This window comes from Saimiri boliviensis, chromosome 16 (assembly GCF_048565385.1).
Source record: "Saimiri boliviensis isolate mSaiBol1 chromosome 16, mSaiBol1.pri, whole genome shotgun sequence".
NCBI lineage: Eukaryota > Metazoa > Chordata > Mammalia > Primates > Cebidae > Saimiri > Saimiri boliviensis.
Genome location: NC_133464.1, coordinates 74,930,161 through 74,948,848, shown reverse-complemented (window position 1 = coordinate 74,948,848; position 18,688 = coordinate 74,930,161). Strand labels below are relative to the sequence as shown.

The following is an 18,688-nucleotide window of genomic DNA, read 5'->3' as shown; positions in this document are numbered from 1 at the left end:
CTAAGACTGTGAGCCTTTAAAAGAGGCCACTATTTTCCAGTTGGAGAGCTCGGTTCTTGAGACTTGAGTCTGCCGGCCGAATAAAAAGCCACTTCCTTCACAAACCTGGTGTCCGAGAGGTTTTGTCTGCTGCGTGTCCTGCTACGATATTATTAGCATACAGTTTTTAAAAATAGCTGCTGTAAATATGCTCCCTATATTGAAGGTATAGAGAAAAACACAAACATGTTGAGAGCAGAAATGGAATATGTTTATTTTTTAAAGATTCAAATAGAACTTCTAGATATAGAAAAGTAACATCTGAAAAAAAAATTTGATGGGATTATAGCAGATTAAACACTGCAGAAGAAAAGAGTAGTGAATCTGAATACATAACAATAGAAACTATCCAAAATTAAAAACAGAGATAAAAGTCTGGAAAAAAGAAAAAAAGAACTGAGCATTAGTGATTCTTTGGGACCACATCAAGTGGACTAACTTGAAGACAATTGAGTTCCAGAAGTGGGATGGGGAGAAGTGTCTCTGAAGAGTAAGATATGAAGGTAGTTTATTGGCCTGTAAAACTAGAAGTTGGACCGACATGTAAGTGCTCAAAAGATGTCAGGAACATCCCTGTTTCTTCTCTAATTTCTGTTTTCTCCTGAATTTTAGATTCACTGTGTAGGAAGGCTTTCTCCATGAGTAAGGAATGTCATTTAACAATCGCATCATCACACCCTGCTACTTTAGAGATTCCTGGAGAAAAGGACAGCTCCTCCCAGCGTGTGAATCAGTCCATGCAGAGAAGGGCTCCACTTGGCCCAGGTTGAGTCATGTGCTTACCTGGAGCCATTCTTTATATCAGAGGGGTAAAGAATCCTGACTGTTCTAGGCTGAATCAGTCCCACTGTGTGGGACTCACAGCCTGCACAACCAGATGGAATGGAAAGAGGAAAATTCTCCAAAGGAGACGAGGGTACCAGGGGAATAAAGATAACAGGTCTCCCAAATACCATCCTTCAGATTCAGCTCATCCAAGGGCTTTTTATGCAAAATGTTTCTCCTGAAGTACTCGACCTTACCTTTGTTGATTCATTTCCGTTGTGTCGTCTATGTGTCATTGTGTTGAGTCTGTCATTTAGCTGTCCGTCTGGCTCATTTGAATTTTTCTCTCCAGTTAGATAGTAAGGCCCTGAAGAGCAGTGGCCAAGTCTATATATTCCTTAATCTCTCCCAGTGGCTGGCAGAGAGTCTCTCCAATGGTAGCAGAACGAACGTTTGTTTTGATGACTCTGTTACAGGGACTAGTCAAATACTCCCATTAAGCTGAGGAGAAATTAGATTGAGTAAATACCCTCAGCCTGTGTCATCATGAAAGAAGACTAAAGTGTTCATTAAAAACTAATTGGTAAGCAATTTGCAAATGAAAAACTGGTTTCTTCTTTCCGCGCCCCCCTTCTCTTGTCTGGATCCCCAAAGCTGTGAAGAAAATGCCAAGAGCAAAGAAGTAGCTTTTTACATTTCTTGATGCCCAGACCCTTTGAGCTCAAAGTATGTGGGTGCCCACCTGATGGGATTCAATGGGTGCTTGAAGTCCTTCTTGCCCTAAACATCCTGCCTTGCATCATGAAAAATCCTTCAATTCAAAGTCAATTATTTTGAATTAAGATTCTGTGCTTCTCCAAGAACGCTTTAAAATACGAATACCCAAGTAAAGAGGATGTCATGATCCATTAACCTTTTTTTGCCTAAATGTATTTCTCCAGTGGCTTTAATCACTTAACAGAGCCTCAAAAGAAGGGGCGGAAGGACACAGATGTTTCTGGCCCATGGGGAGTGGGGCATGTAGCTGTTGGGCTCCTTTGGAGGGACATATGTTAAACCCAGAGCTTCAGGCACTTTATGCAGCAGGAAAAAATGTGCATATTAGATATCTGGGGGCATATATTTTAAAGTGGCATTAAAAGGCAAACAGGGAAAGTGCTCCTCTCACCACTCTCATGTAGAAAAAGGCCCTTTTTCTTTTAGTATAGCTATGATGGTGAAAACGAAAACAAACCAATACAAAAGAACAGGGACAAATGTGCGTTGGGTCCCTTATTCTAAGAGAATCAGCAGGTGGTCACAGATTGGCAGAGTCAGCATGGATCTTCCATTAGAAGTCTGAGGGCCCCATCCATTGATCTCCACTTACCTTGGCTACCTGACCCACAGTCATCAGGGTTCAGCCCTAGGTACTCTCTTCCTACTCACCTCTGTCAGTTTTCATTCTTTGTGGCCTTCAGAGGCTGGAGACAGAGTTTCATTTTTCCTGACCAGGATACTGTATTTATTCAATTGCCCCTGTTAAGAGAAAAAGAGTGGGAAAGAAATACCACAATATAGATTGCAAGGTATCAGTTGGCAATATCAATGGACAGATCTACCTCAATTTCAGAGTTTTAAACTGGAAAATAATGTGCATCTTAGAGTTAAGGCAACACAGGAATAAGTTTAACAGTAGAAGGAAGCGGGTTGGTGACTTACTGGGTAGATGAAATCTTTTGGGATTAGGAGCTTTCACATAATCACAGAGAAAACAGGCATAGAAAAGCTCCCCCCTGCCTTCCAGGTATAGCAGCCAGATTGCTCACAGAGAAATCTGTGTCCACAAGAGAAAAACCCCTACACAACTGTGCCTGGGTGACATGAGATTTCTGGAATACAGAGGCTCATGCCTTTAGAACCTCCAAATCAAAGCCTGAATTAGCAAGCTTCAAATATGGGACCCCAACATGACCACTAACTACTCAAGAGGAGAGGCAGAGGGACCCCTCTTCCAGGACACACAGGTCTGCTCTGTTTGGCAGCATCTCAGCTCCTCCAGGCTGGCTCCCTGTCAGTCCCTGAATATTTAGTTGGTGGTTACTAAGTGATTCCATTCCATCTTAATCATCTATCTGGGGACATTGCTATGGTGTTTTTTTGCTCTCATTTGTAAATAGCTTTCAGAAACCGGAAATGAAATTGCATTTACTTTCATTTTCCTCCGTCAGTCTGAGTGAGCTTCACTTGGAATCAGCCGTACCTTCTGGCCTTTTTAAGCAACCCTTATTTCCACGATGGAGAAAAATGATCACTCTGCAGGATACTGTGCAATGTAAGGGGACTGCGCAGGAAGGCAAGAGCGAGGCCACTGTTTCCACACTGCTCAGATGAGTTCATTTCCGCCATTCCTTTCAGCTTTGAAAATGTGCATCCGCTCAGTTGCCTTAGATTAAAATGCGTAAGTACGATTTCCTTGCACACATTTTAATCTGGTTAGCATTCAGCCTATGGAAGTCCCCATTTCTTCCCCTGCTCTCTAATAGCTTCCCTCCCTAAATTGTGTCCTCTCTTGTACAACTCAGGTGCTCATATTAGCTTTGCACAATTTTAGCTGAAAACGGTGGGAAGGAAATCACCAAGGTAACATTGGCTGCCCACACTGCAGTTTGTATGTGTTTTAACAGAAATAAGAAGCAGATAGACTGTTCTTCCTCAATGTCTGTAATAGGCTAAAATGTCCCAAGATTCCGTTTTTTTTTTTTGTTTTGTTTTTTTGTTTTTTTCTTAAGCAAATAAGAAATTTAACATGAGCCACAAAGGAGGGAGGCATTCTTTGGTTATGAATGACCCAAAAGGGACAGACTGCAAAGCTGCGTTACCCAACAGGAGCAATGAAAAGTCAGCACAAGTACTTTCTTTCATGTGGTCCTGGGTATATCTGAATGTAAAGTTTAGGCGGAGATGTTTTTTAAACAGAAGCATATTAGGAACGTTTTAAAAATCTCTATTTCAGATATTTGACCCCAAGTCTTTTGTTTAGTTATATATGGAAACAGAGCTGAGCTGAGATGGAAGTGTTTGACACTGCTCGGGTTTCCTATGGGGACGCCATAGCCTCTCGGCCCCCGCCCCACCCCTCCTCAGGTTCTCAGCGGCTTGGTTTTGTCTCAGTTTGCCTTCGGTCCGTGTCCTCGCCTTTCCCTTCTCCCTCCACACTTCTGTTCAGGTGGACCCATTGGATGGATGTCCCATTCTTTTGGTGCCTTGCTCTCTCCTTTTTAAGCAGCCAACCTTCCCCCACAGCCCGTCACCTTCCAAGGATGGGTTTTATTAACTCAGAGAAGGAAGTAACGCCATCATCGAACTGAATAAAGCTCTTAGGAGTTTGCATGCTGGTCTTTGGAAAGAAGGCAGAGTATTGAGGAGACCTGGAGAATAGAACCCTGATATGGCCAACTCACTACATAAGTCTGAACAAGTGAATTAACCTATCCAAGCCCTGCTTTATTTATCTTCATGATGTGGTTATTAATTTTCATTTCATAGGATGTTGTAGAAGTTAAATTAGATGCTTTTTACAAATACTCAATTTGTGGGACCTGGTATAAATGTACCTACATTGCATCAGCATGGGAGACAGGTTATTTATCTGGTTCCCTAACTCGGTATCACTTCTGTTTACCTACAGAATTATTTTGAGTGCCGTTATGGGATAAAAATGCTTTTAAAACTGTAAATTATCATATAACCATGAAATAATACAAAATCATTCTCCTTCTCTTCCTCCTCCTCTTCGTTCCATCCTTTCCCTCCTCTTTCTCCTTCTCTTTTTCCTCCTCCTTCTTCTCTCCTTTTTGATTAATTCACAAGACAAATATCTAGAAGTCAGTTGTGAATCCTCTCTACCTTTTATCCCTAACATCCAGTCCATCAGCAAGTCCCATTGATTCTAATTCATGATCTATCCCCTGTGCATCTCCACTGCCATCACCCCAGTCTTAGCCACCACCTCAACAGCCCTCTGCAGGTCTCTCTGTAGGCACTCTAGACCAGCACTGCAGTGCAGCCACTATTTTGGGAGGGTCCTTTTGCTTACAAACAAACGCATTCCTTACTGATCCACCCTCTCCAGAATGTAGAAGGCATTTTATCTATCTTGCTCACAACCACACCTTCAGGATTGAGAACAGTACAAGCATATAGAGGGGCTCAAAAAAGACTTTATGAATAAATTATATTCATTAATGTGCTCTAAGCACAATCCTATGGGGCAGATATTATTAGTGCACTTTACAAATAAGAAATCTGAGTGGTCTTTAAGTGATTGGTCCTTCCACCAGAGATGAAGGATCAGTTAGATCTAGTACATTTTAGAGGGATTTTATGGAAGTTGAACTACACATAAAAAGGATAATCAGTGAAACAGTTAGTGCCTTCATCTGCATTTTAGGGTGAATCTGCTATTTCCAAATTTCTTTTTCTTTCATATTTCATTGCACATGGTTACCGGATCTTCTCCCAACATTTTTTAAAGTCTCACTTTTCCTCCACTGAGTAACAGTGGACAATTATTAAGGTTTTTATTTTCTATAGACATACTGAACAATTAATTAAATTCAGGATTTTAAAAATCAGCATGTTGTTTCCCACTCTCTGTTTGCTAGTATTCTAAGGAAGAATCCAAGTAAGTTCTGCCTTCATGCAATTTGAAATTAAGAGACGTGTTTTATTAACCTGTTAACCATGGGTGACATCTTATTATAACGGTGATTTTCATTTCCATCATTAATGTTCTCACAGCAGCATCCCTTTCATTCACGTCTATTTTGTATTAACATTGTAGACCCAGTGTTTTTCATAGCAGAGTGTCTATTTAGAAACCAAGCAGGCATTAAAGCAGGGTGTTGCTGCTGGCTTACAGTAAGGTAAATTATAAAATTTTAGAAAATCAAATATTTGTGTCTGGGCTTTCTAATATTTTTTTCTTATCTGAATGACCTGCATAAATGACCATTAGGACGTATATATCAAGATCAACGTAACGTTAACTTAGCTAAGGCACTGTAGTGTTGAATTGAGTAGCTGATGTGGTGAACTAACAGGAAATGTGTGAGAAATCATCCAGATACAATGAGGTCATTCCCAACCCTTACTCTCATCCTCCAGACGCTTAAAATTATAGCTTAATGTTTTTATTTTTCTTGTGTGGAAGAGGAACTGATGACACAAAAACCTATCAACCCCGAATTGTTGGGAAAATGTGAAGTTCCGTTAAGGCTCATTGGGTTAGATTCCAAATAATAAAATGATCATCAGTGCCCTTGAGGTAGAGATCATAGTGTGATGGAGTGAAATTAGTTTCCTGACTAGACAGCATCCTCAGGGCTGCAGAGATGTGCTGACGTACACATCTTTGTCTATATACTGCCCCTACTCACATATATGCACATAGCAAGAAATGGCATCATTTCACTAATATTTGCACTTGCAATTTTCTGGATTGATATTGATAAAACACAGACATTTGCTTATCCCAAAGGTTGTAACTGAGATCATATGTGTTTTTTTGCTTTTAAGCTGTTTTATGTTTTTTAAAATGTATACAATGAACAGGAATTATATTCATGATTGAAAAACGAAGTGATATGTTTTTCAAAATTTTAAGGATAATATTTGTATTTCTTAGCTATTAATTATCTCAGTAAATCATAGTTTCCATTGATAATCCAAGAGGCACAGTGCTAACAGAAGGAACCATGTAAACTCCCAACTCTTTACAAGCTAACTGTATTTTTATAAAAGCTAATTATTTATATTTTATATGCTTCAGGCTATTGCATACTTTTTGATGTTTAAAATTGAGGGATAACTTGCTTACAGTGAAATATTCTGATTTTAAGAATATAATTGGATCCATTTAAAGAATATAGACCCCCCCCCCCATGTAGTGTACAGCCTGCTACAGCTTGAATATATCCCCCAAATTTGATGTGTTGGAAACTCAATCCCTAATGTGGCAGTAGCGAGAAGTGGGGACTTTAAGAGACGGTTGAATTATGAGAGCTCTGCTCTCATGAATGGATTAAGCCATTCATGGATTAATGGATTAATAGGTTATTATGGTAGTGGGACTGCTGGCTTTCTTTTTTTTTTTTTTTTTTTTTTTTTTTTTTTTTTTGAGACGGAGTTTCACTCTTGTTACCCAGGCTGGAGTGCAATGGCGCGATCTCGGCTCACCGCAACCTCTGCCTCCTGGGTTCAGGCAATTCTCCTGCCTCAGCCTCCTGAGTAGCTGGGATTACAGGCACGCGCCACCATGCCCAGCTACTTTTTTTTTTGTATTTTTAGTAGAGACGGGTTTTCACCATGTTGACCAGGATGGTCTCGATTTCTTGACCTTGTGATCCACCCGCCTCGGCCTCCCCAAGTGCTGGGATTACAGGGGGACTGGTGGCTTTCTAAGAAGAGAGACCTGAGTTAGATGTTCGCATGCCCTCTTCAGAGAGTCCATACTACCAAGGAGGCTCTTACTAGATGTGGCTCCTTGACCTTGGATTCCTCAGCTGTCACAACTGTAAGAAATAATTTCCTTTTTTTTTTTTTAAATAAATTATCCAATTTCAGGTGTTCTATTATAAGCAACAGAAAATGGACTAAAACACATCTTTATCAAGCTATAGGCTATTTCCAACTCCTTGTCACCTTTGTGACTCTACCCAGATAAACACAAACACCTCTCCCAGCAACCACTGGTCATATTTCTATTCTCATAGATTAATGTGCCAGCTCTAAAATTTCGTATCGATGGAATCATGCATGAAGTATGTATGTACCCTTTTGAGTTTGACTTGCCTCACTCAGCATAATAGGTTGAAATTTATCCACAAAGAAAGGAAATGACTCATTATATAAGTTAGTGAGACTTCCTCAAAAGGGGACCAAGGAAGCCATTTTTAGAAATTAAATATTGAATAAGGAGATCTTCTTTACAACCTCAGTTGAGAAGACTCATATGACTGGGGGCTGGAGGATCCACTTCCAAGACCTTTTCACTCGCATGTCTGGCCCCTGCACTGGGATGGCTGAAGATGAGTTTGGCAGGTACTCTGAGACTCTTAATCAGCTACATGTGGCCTCTATATGTGGCTTGGGCTTCTCAAAGCATAGAACTCAGATCCAAGAGGGAATGTTTTGAGAGATACCCTCATGAGAATGAGCATTCTGACTCAATCAGGCAGAAGTAGAATACCCTTTTACGATGAAGCCCTGTGAGGCTCACACAGATCACCTCCATATGACTCTGTTAATCAAAGCAATCACACACCCACTCAGATTCAGGGGGAAGGGATATAGACTCCACCTCTCAATGGGAAGACCGACAAGTTGCAGAATTTTCTGACCGCTTCTATGAATAATGCACACATGGATTGTGTGTCAGAATTAGGTGGTCTACTACCTACCTAGGGCAAGTTTAAAGGAGAAAAAGTTGAAAGATATGATTTTTGCTGGATCAACTAGCATAGTTTAAGTGGGAATAACAAGAAATTCTGTGCACGGGGAACTGACTAAAGTGAAGCTTCTGCCATGTCAAAAATGGAGGTGGTGGCCTGGCACAGTGGCTCATGCCTGTAATTCCAGCACTTTGGGAGGCCGAGAAGAGTGGATCACTTGAGGTCAGGATTTCGAGACCGGCCTGGTCAACATGGTGAAACCCTGTGTCTACTAAAAGTATAAAAATTAGCTGGTTCTGATGGTGGGCACCTGTAGTCTCAACTAATCAGGAGGCCAAGGCATGAGAATCTTTTGAACCTGGGAAGTGGAGGTTGTGGTGAGCCAAGATTGCACTGCTGCACTCCAGCCTGGGCAAGAGAGCAAGACTCTGTCTTGGCGGGGGGAAGAGGGAGGTCGGGAAAATGGAGGTGGTGAGTGAAGAGTGTCACAGTGCAGCAGGAGAGAAGCAGTCTGGGTGGTCTGAAAAAGACCATTAAGGAATCATGGATTGGGGGTCAGTTTTATACATTGAACAGCAGCATGATTGTCTACTTAAGAAAAGTGATTTCCCCATGGTGCTAATTACGGCTATATCTCTTATTTCAAAACTGCACAACAGAAGTTAGTGGGACTGTCTTTAGGAGGCTGGACAAAATATGCAGGTTTCTTGGAGATGCAGCTAGTGCTGATCTATGCGTCAGGTTTGTGGCAGGAGAATCGCTCTACCACCCCAGCTCATAAGATGCCTATCCCCTAATCCCTGGATCCTATGAATATGTTAGATTATGTGACTAAGGGGAATTAAGGCTGCAGATGGAACTGAGGTTGCTGTGCTGGGCTGAATTGTGTCTCCCTCCAGGTTTATGTTCACCTGAAACCTGTGCATGTGGCCTTATTTCTAAATAGGGCCTTTGTAGATGAAAACATGTCAAGACAAGGTCATGCTGAACTAGGGTGAGTCCTGGATCCAATATGACTGATATTCCTATAAGAAGAGGGGAATTTGGATGTATAGACACACGCAAACGGAGAGTGCTATGTGCAGATGGAGACTAGATTAGAGTGAAGTGTCTGCAAGCAAAGAATGCCAGAAATGCCTGGCAACCACTAGCGCTTGGAAACAGGCATGGAAGAATCCTCGCCTAGGGTGTTCAGAGAGCTTCTGGGCCTGCCAACACCTTGACTTTAAACCTCTATCCTTCTATAAAATAAACTTTAAAAAAGAAAATAAATAATCTTCTAGCCTTAGAACAGCGAAAGAATACATTTCTGTTGTTTAAAGCTGCTCTGTGGTAATTCATTACGGCTGCTCTTGGAGACAAATACAGTTTCGAGGCAGTCCACTGTAAGGACAAGGGACCCCATAAATAGAAGAAGGAACCAAAAGAAAGCATCGGAGTGAAAAGGACTCAGTTCCATGTTATTGGCTTTGAAGATGGAAGAAGGGGCCATGAGCTAACAAATGCACGTGACGTCTAAAAGGCAAGGGAATAGATTCTCCCCTAGAGCCTTCACAGGGAACACAGCCCTGGTAGCACTTGATCTTGTCCACTGAGACCCATGTCAGATTTCTGACCACAAGAACTATAAGAACGATGTGTTAGTAATTTGTTTACATCAGCAACAGGTGACAAATACGAGGTTAGCTGATATTGGAGAGAAGGATGAGTCGGATCCTGTTATGGGCCGAATTATGTCTGCAAAATTTTCCTTTGTTGAAATCCTAACCCCCAGTACCTCAGAAACTTGCCTGTATTTGGAGATAGGGCTTTTCAAGTAGTAATTAAGATAAAATGAGGTCACATGGGCGGGCCCTAGTCCAATATGACTGGCATTCTTGTAAGAAGAGAAGATTAGGATACAAACACACACAGGAAAAAGACCACGTGAAGACAGAAAGAAAAGGCAGCCACCTGCAAGCTAAGGAGAGAGGCCTCAGGAGAGACCAACGCTACTGACACTTTGGTCTCAGATTTGTAGCCACCGCAATGGTGAGAAATCATAGTTCCATTGTTTAAGCCACCCAGTCAGTGATACTCAGTTGGGCAGCAACAGCATGGGCCCCAAACCCTTCACTTTCCTCACTTTCTAGATTAAGACTCTAAGATTCAAAGTAGAAAAAATAAATGACTCAAGTCACATAGTGGCACTGCCGAGACTGGAATCTGCATTTCTTGGAAATATATCATTATATTGATAGCGGCATAAAGGACTAATGAGTCCTCTGGGGCTCTCCGTAGAGTTTTCACTGAGAGTTGGTGGTGTGGCTGCCTGTTTTTTAATTCTTTCACATCTGAACATTCAGAACTCATTGTGTTTACATTTTCGGTCCTTTCCCTCTAGTTGAATGAAAGCCAACTCCTTAAAGAAAGAAACGAAAATGGGTAAAAGCGGTCTGAAATTGGAACCTGAGAAAGAAAATATTCATTAGCCACAAGTCAGGTGTGATTTTCTCTAGGATTGCATTTTATAGTAGATTCAACTGAAAGAATATACCTCTCACATACATTCTTAGTCTGTTTTTCAAAAATTCCTTTTACTCAGGAGGAATGGATGCAGGACGATAAGCCAATTAATGGCTAAACATGTGTCTGTACAACATGGTAACTCAATGAAACTCAATGTAATTGCTTTCTGTGGTTAACTTGATAGTTAAGGCCATTATTCTCAAGAAATCTGTACAGGTGGACGGGACCAGAAATCATTTCCCTATTCTGTGCTGTCCTAACACACCACAAGACGTGTATATATTTACATAGTTAATCCAATTGCATGGAAATTAATTATAGATATTACTAAATAAATTACTCCATTGCAAATTAATGTAGAATTTTTTTCTTGTTTAATTTATTCAAATCAAATACCCTCAGCCTCGGGTCTTCCAAGACCTGAGAATGCGGGTTACCTTCCGTCCTGGGTGTAAGAGAGTAATCTAAGCAGATTGTAAATTATTTAAACTGGTCACCCTGCTCTAATACATTCTAAGCAGTTCTCGAAATCATTAATAAGGGCATCAGATCCTGCAGTCTGAGTGGCAAATTTTAAAAAAGAAATCTATGCAGGCTTTAATTACTTTTAAAAGAATAGAATTAGACCCCGATCTTATTAAAATCAGATCATAGGCACTTAATAACCTGGAGCAAGAAAAGAGATTGAGTTATATACTACCCAAAGTTCCAAAACTTCAGCCCATAATATAAAGGCCCATATTGTCTGTGGTGCCTCCTTATTTCCTGGAACTTCTCATACATTATTTCTGCAGATAACAGCGTTGCAGGTAGGTGATGTTATCCCTACTTTACAGATGAGGAAACTCATTCACAGATTTAAATAACTTGCTCAGCTTCTAAGTCTCTGAACTCAGATTCATTCTGTTGTTTCCTTGCTGCCAAAGCCCATGCACTTTCTACTATACCATGGTTTACCAAGTGCTTTCAAAAATATTTTATTTGAGACTACAAAAGCCCTATGAGGTAATTCCCTTTGTTATGGTTGAGAAATCTGAGCATTCTAAAAACTGATCACAAGTAACATGGTAGGAAATGGCCCTGGGACATGGGCTAATCATATGACTACCCTTGTGCCTTGGATTCTGCAGTAATTCTCAGAAAAAGTAGGAGTTATGTTTATATGTACCTAAAGAAGAAAAGGAGGATAGAATGTTTTGGGTAAAAAAGGTAAAAAGAATCTCAACAAACACAAATATAATTCATATTGTTGAAAAGATAGAGGAATTACTAACATGCCCAAAATTAGTCTTAATTCTTTACGTTAGTAGTTCTCAAACCTTAGCAAGCATACAGAGGGCCTGAGAAAACAGATTATAGGGACTTATTCCAAGAGTTTCTAGTTCAGTAGGGGGTTTGTGTGTATATGTGTGTTTGTGTGTGTGTGCATGTGTGTGTACGTGTGTGTGCGTGCATTTTTCATTTAAAACAAGTTCCCAGGTGATCCTGAAGCCGGTCCAGGGAACACACTTTGAGAATCATGGCTTTATCACTCCAGGAAATGCCCAATTGCCATACACAATTCAGCTTCTTTCCAACAGCACTCAAATTAGCAATGAGGTCACCCGTAGGAATTTGACTGACATGCTAAGACAAAGATTCCTGACACCTGTCCATAGCTTCTTTGGAGCACATCTATTGTTAGTAGGCTGTACTGTAATGAATCACCAAAAGAAAAAACTAGCTTTGTATCACTGTCCCTTGCATATCCTTCCATTGTGAGCCAAGGCACAACGCTGTGTGCCTGCTGGTGAGCACACATTCATTCATTATAGTTTATTATCACCTAAGGCTATGCTTACCATGCTGCAAAATCACAGCCTGAATAACCAGCCAGGCAACTCTTCCTAATATCATTATCTTGTTGGTCTGAGTTCTTTAAGTAATGTGCAAGAAGCAGGAGAATATTTCCTGGAACTCATTTGTCCACAGATATTTCCTCCCTATTTTCACAGTATTTCTCCTGCTGAAGTGGCCATCATACAATTGACATTTTGAAAATGGTGTGTTTAGATGGCAAAGTTGGGGCTCTTGATGACATTCCTGATATTCTCCTGAGCTTTTTCTTCCCTTCCTCCTGCCTTACTTTCTTTCTCCCCATATTTTAATGTCTTCACTGGAAAACATGCCAGGAGAATTTGGTGAGAGACTGTCATAGAAGTGTGTTAGTGTTGTAGTTCAAAAACTCAGTGAAGGGTGGCAGAATATGACACCCTGCCTGAAATATGCCACTGTGACAGAAAGATTTTTTTGAGTTGAAGACATTTGAGAAGATATAAGAAAAGCTCCCTACCCTCCCTTTATTTGCTTGAAAGCAGGACTTAAATTTGCAAAGCTGTCCCTCCTGTCTCTACCAGGAAGGAAAAAATTAATCACCCTGGAGACTATAACAGAATGCAGCCCACATAACAAACTTTACTATTTAGACTTTAGCTACCATTAGTTTCCCTTATACTTGCCTTTCCACAGAGTACTGTCCCCAGAGACTTGGGTCCCTTTCCTTTATCTTGTCATCTCTCTTTATTGTTCTGTGTTGAAGATGCTATGTAAGCCAGAGTTCTAAGCCACCTCTTTGAATTACTCATTTCTGGGTATTCCCACGTGTTATATGCATGCTACACATCTTAACAAACTTGTTTGGCTGGGCATGGTGGCTCATGCCTATAATCCTAGCTCTTTCTGAGGAGGATCACTTGAGGCCAGGAGTTTGAGCTTAGCCTGAGAAACATAGCAAGACCTTGTCTCTACAAAAAATTTTAAAAAATAATCAAGTATGGTGGTGCATGTTGTAGTCCCAGCTACTCAGGAGGCTGAGGTAGGAGCATCACTTGAACCAAGAAATGTGAGGATGCACTGAGCTATGATAGCACCGTGGCATTCCAGCCTGGGTGACAGAGCTATACCTCATTTGAAAAAAACTAAAATTGTAATTAAAAACTTTTTTTCTTGTTAATCTGTTAATCTGTTACATGGAACCCAGCAGAGACCTTAGAAGGGCAGAAGGAAGATTGGTTTTTGTCTCCCACAATAATTTTAGAGCTAGCAAATTAAAACATTAACATCTGTGAAATTTATTGGCAATTTACATACGTGAACTTTCCAGATGAAAGAAGTTTATCTTTTAAGCATCAGCCCCCTCTTTTAAAAAATTATTTATTTATTTTTTATTTTTTAAAGAGACAGGATTTTGCTCTGTTGCCCAGGCTTGAGTGCACTGACACGATCATGGCACATTGTAGCTTCAAACTCCTGGGCTCAAGCAATCCTCTTGCCTCAGCCTCCAGAGTACCTGGGACTACAAGAGCATACCACTATACCTGGATATTTTATTTTATTTTATTTTTGTACAGATGGGTCTTGCTATACCAGCTTGTTCTCAAAATTCTGGCCTTAAGCAATCTTCTCACTTCAGCCTCCTAAATTTCTGGGATTATAGGTGTGAGCCACCACACTGCCTCCCCACACTTTTTTAAAAATGGAAATGTTAAATTTTAAATTTTTGTTCAAAATGACTGTGTATTACTTTTAATTCTTAACAGAATACACCACTTTGTATAATGTCCCCTTGATGTAAGGTTGCCATGATGTATCTGATATCTGTACTTAGTTGCAGGGATAGAGTATGGTGGTGGTGATGTAGGGAGAATGTTCCCACTAACTTTGGAATTCTTGGCAGATTTGTCTGTATAATTTTGCTGTCACCTAATTTTGTGATAAACTGTCCCTTTTTGCTATTGTTAGTTTCTACCAAATTTTAAATTGCTCGTCTAATTTACACACTGTTCTAAGTTGTTTTGAAATTTTTTTGAAGTCTCTTTAGAAGTCAAATATTCGAGCTTTGTGACTTTTTTTTGTTTATTTTTGAATTTCAAGCTGTGTTCCAACTGCTAAAATAAATTATGTTTAATGACATAAACTGTTTTTTGTATGTGGAATAGATGCTTCCAACCTACTTTCAGAAAAGTGGAAACTGTGAGTGCTTTTCTAACCACAGGAATGTTTTGGCATTCATGCAGCCATATCTTCTTCTTGTTAGAATTAAGGTGTGGACTACAAAAAAAAAAAAAAGGACTGGGAAGGGTTGGCCCCGGGTCATACTGTAGTGCGTAAAAATGTTTTTCTCTAGACCCCCAGTCTCCTCTTTTCAAACCCCTCCCTCCAACCAATAGTTGCCTGATTAAATATAAGATTCTCAGTTATATTAGAAATGTATATAAATGCTGTATTCATTCATTCTTACACTGCTATAAATAAATACCTGAGACTGGGTAATTTACAAAGAAAAGAGGTTTAATGGGCTCACAGTTCCACAGGCTGTATAAAAAGCATAGCTGAGGAGTCTTCAGGAAACTTACAGTCATGGAGGAAGGTGAAGGGGAAGCAAGCATATCAAACAACCAGATGTCGTGAGGACTCACTTACAATCACGAGAACAGCAAAGGAAATGTTTGTCCCCATGATCGAATCACCTCCCACCAGGACCCTCCTCCAACACCAGGAATACTATTCAACATGAGGTTTGGATGGGAACATAAATCCAAACCATATCAAATGCCTAAGTTCTTTTTTTAGTATATCCCAAATATTAAATGGTACTACTATTTAATTAAATGGTACTACACAATATTAAATGGTACTACACAAAGCTCGAATAGTTGACTTCTAAAGAGACTTCAAAAAATTTCAAAACAACTTAGAACAGTGTGTAAATTAGACGAGCAATTTAAAATTTGGTAGAAACTAACAATAGCAAAAAGGGACAGTTTATCACAAAATTAGGTGACAGCAAAATTATAAAGACAAATTACTATACTACAGAAATGTTTGTGTTTTTTTAATCTAGAATTATTTCACTTGACATTCTTTATTTTAATTTGCTACATCTGCCTTAACCTCATATTATATTAACTTTTTTCTTTCTTCTCTATCAAATTTACTCCCAATGGAAGAATTGTAAAGTCATTCAAACTAAGAAATTAAGGCCAGGCGCGGTGGCTCAAGCCTGTAATCCCAGCATTTTGGGAGGCCGAGGCGGGTGGATCACGAGGTCAATAGATCGAGACCATCCTGGTCAACATGGTGAAACCCCGTCTCTACTAAAGGTGCAAAACATTAGCTGGGCATGGTGGCACCTGCCTGTAATCCCAGCTACTCCGGAGGCTGAGGCAGGAGAATTGCCTGAACCCAGGAGGCGGAGGTTGCGGTGAACCGAGATCGCGCCATTGCACTCCAGCCTGGGTAACAAGAGCGAAACTCCGTCTCAAAAAAATAATAATAATAATAAAAAGAAAAAGAAATTAAAAGATAGGTAGAGATTATGGTCATCAGAGTCATCTTCACTTTAGTGAAAGCAGAATGTTACACAGGAAAATGTAAATGGTCAACAGGTGGCATTCAGGAGCCTGAGGTAGAGATGACTTCTTGCCTCTGAACTCCTACTGTGAGGATAGCTTCAGGGCCTCCACAGTAATGCTCACTCAGAAACTGCAGGTTAGGAATCATAGTTTGCCTCTTCCTTGGCAACTATATAGAGTACCCTTAACATAAATAACTCCATCGTAGAAAAAGGCTGAAGTTTATATTTCATAGGGTACTTTGCCAACAAGGATAAGATGTTGTGCTTAATCAACAAATAAAAAAATAAAGAGTGCCTCTAACCAGACAAGGATATAAGCATACTTCTTCCACTATCAGTTTTCACCAGAGGACCCTATGACTGTAAGAGATTAGCTTCAGCAGCTCAGAGTGGCCTTCTTAACTGACATCATCTTGCAGTCCCTCATGTTAAGAACTTGGCATCTGCTGATGCAAAAAGGCTCTGCCATCTCTCAAATTCTTTCTTGCAAGACCTACTGATACTGAGCCCACACCGGGATTTCTTTTGTCTTCTTAACTCCCCCTGAACTGGCTCGTTAACCTTTTCTCATATCTCTTTTTCCTTTTGATGTTAAATGTCACTTTGCTTATTGTGGAATGTGTAACCTGCAATATTTATATATTGATTAAGTATACTATTATGTATGATTTGGAATATTGACTCGTAGAGTGGCTTCAGCCTGTGTGCCCATGGCTCTGACTACCGAGTGAATAACTGCTGAGGAGAATGGCCTCCTTGGGAACTCCATGGAGCTTGGAGCTTTTGTGATTAAAAAAGCATCAATAAAAGCTTGATATTGTAGAAAGACACAAACATGTGTGGACCTGGTTATCTCTAACCTTTTACCACTCATGACAGCTACTATAAAACTGTGGATCTAGAACAAGAACTAGAACTTTCATGCCACAGTTACCTACTGCCATATACCAAGCTAACCAAAACCCAAAGGTTAAAAAAAACACCATTTTATCATATTTCACAATTTTATGGGTCAAAAAATCAGGCATGGAACTGCTGAGATATTCTCTTCCACATGGAGTCTCATGAGGTCACCTGGTGGTATTGGCTGGTGGCTGCTCGGGTCTAGAGGGTCTGAGACAGCTTGACCCACATACTTGGTGCCTATGGACTGGCTGTGAAAAGGATCAAAATATATGATCCCAAATCTGCCACTTTGACATATTGCTTATTTTGAGCTGATGGCACTTCAGAAGCAATAGATAGAGGAAGGAACTTAGCTCTCTTTCTATCTAAAAGCAGGCCATACAACTTCCCCTGAGAAAGGTACTACCCCTGCATCAGGGAGAGAGACTAGGAGTTGATGCTGAAATGGATCTGTACAAACAAGCCTTCTAAAATAACCTTTGTCTTCCAGTAGTTTACTTCATCTATTTCCAAGTCACTTTCTCTCAACACTGCCCCTAGAAGTTTAAACCCCGTTTCCTCTGTCTTGTCATTTCTCCATAAATTTATTGTTCTTTGATATAGTTGGTATATAAGCTCTCAGTCCTAACAGCTTTTTGGAGGTCTTCATTTCCTATGGAGGATCTCATGTGCATATAAAAATATTACGATTTGTATGCTTTTCTACTATTAATCTTCTGTCAATTTATATATTTATATAATATGTAATTATATAAAAATTTACATGTGGAATGACATATGTGACTATATATAAATGAAATAATATCATTAAATTCTTAGACTCAGACATAGAACCTTAGAGGGTAGAGGAAACGTTTTTCTTCCATAGGGCTGATGTTGCTCTCTTTCCACCTAGTGGGCTGTGTGTCTGGGTAGTTTGGACTTCCTCACAAGCCAAGCATTCCCAGGACAGTCAGACTTCTAACATGGGGGCTCAGGCTGTGAGAGGAAGTGTTTCCAAGAGATCAAGGATGAAGCTGAAAGACTTCTTACCACCGAGCTTTATGATACATGCACTTTCATTTCTGCCACATTGTATTGGTGAAAAGAGAGTCCCAGGGCCAGCCTGGAATACCACGAGCCATGGATCACAGTGGGGCTCTCCTTGGGGACTAGCTATCACAGCCACTGAGACTCAGTTCCTGCCTCTATGAAGTGGGCTGTGATTACAAAGTGTTTGTGAGACTCACATGGAAGAGATGTAAAAACATTCTGAAAATATTGCATTTCTGCTGCAATACCTTAGATGACCTGAGTTGGACTTTTCTAATACCATTTCCATTTTATGAATATTGTGTGTGGTATTTTATTTATAAATAGCAAATATATAATTATACTATTTTGACATTTTATAGAATTGTATGAATATAATTGCATATTATATATAAATATATAATACATGTGTATCTATAAATATATAACACACACATACACATATATACACACATACACATATATACACCCTATGCCATCCTTTGTATGTAATGAATTTATTTTTTTCTGTGCACCTAAAATGATACTGTTTAGACAGTACTATACTCAGGAGAGTTGAGAAAACAGTAACTCAATTTTATATGTGGCTTGATTCTGCCACAGAATCTCA

General features: G+C 39.9%; 1 long non-coding RNA gene across 8 annotated transcripts in view; it reads left to right on the top strand.

Moving 5' to 3' along the window:
• Nucleotides 1–1,292: 1,292 nt before the first annotated feature.
• LOC141581665 (uncharacterized) overlaps nt 1,293–18,688 on the top strand; it is a 113,380-nt gene continuing 95,984 nt past the window's right edge. For all 8 annotated transcript variants that reach the window (XR_012514434.1, XR_012514436.1, XR_012514438.1 and 5 more), the window contains exon 1: nt 1,293–3,244. This is a non-coding gene — a long non-coding RNA (uncharacterized LOC141581665). The remainder of the gene's footprint in view (nt 3,245–18,688) is intronic.